This window comes from Trachymyrmex cornetzi, unplaced genomic scaffold, assembly GCF_001594075.2.
Source record: "Trachymyrmex cornetzi isolate Tcor2-1 unplaced genomic scaffold, Tcor1.1 scaffold618, whole genome shotgun sequence".
Lineage (NCBI taxonomy): Eukaryota > Metazoa > Arthropoda > Insecta > Hymenoptera > Formicidae > Trachymyrmex > Trachymyrmex cornetzi.
This window is the reverse complement of record NW_017299935.1, coordinates 77,225-77,719: the sequence shown is the minus strand read 5'-3', so window position 1 is coordinate 77,719 and position 495 is coordinate 77,225.

Sequence of the window (495 nt, the reverse complement as noted above, 5' to 3'; positions counted from 1 at the left end):
CTCTTCATTATTTTTTTTATTCGATATTATTTGATGATCATCTTATTATATTTTGAAGTCTAGCAGCGCACCAAGTATTTTTACACAAAAAATTTTATTTTAATAAAATTTTCTCATTTTGTGATGCTTCGTCTTTAATTTTTTTTATATTAAATGTTGTATTCCACTGCAAATATAAAAGACTCTTGAATAGAAAAATAAAGGTACGTATCATTTTGTCTCGTTAATTAAATGTTATGCAATAAAATATATGTTCTTTTCGCAATTTACAAAATACAATAGTATATGTTATATGTTGCAAGAAATTATATATTCATTTTGCAATTGGCGTAATTTAAAGACATGATTTCATTTCTTTTTTAATACATGCGTACGTACTACTGAGGGGTAATTTATGATAAAAAATTAACAACATTACCACTTGAACTATATTATTTATGTAACGGTTTTTTTTTAGTATAAAGTACAGTTTTTTATGGAAGGTTCCCTGCACAC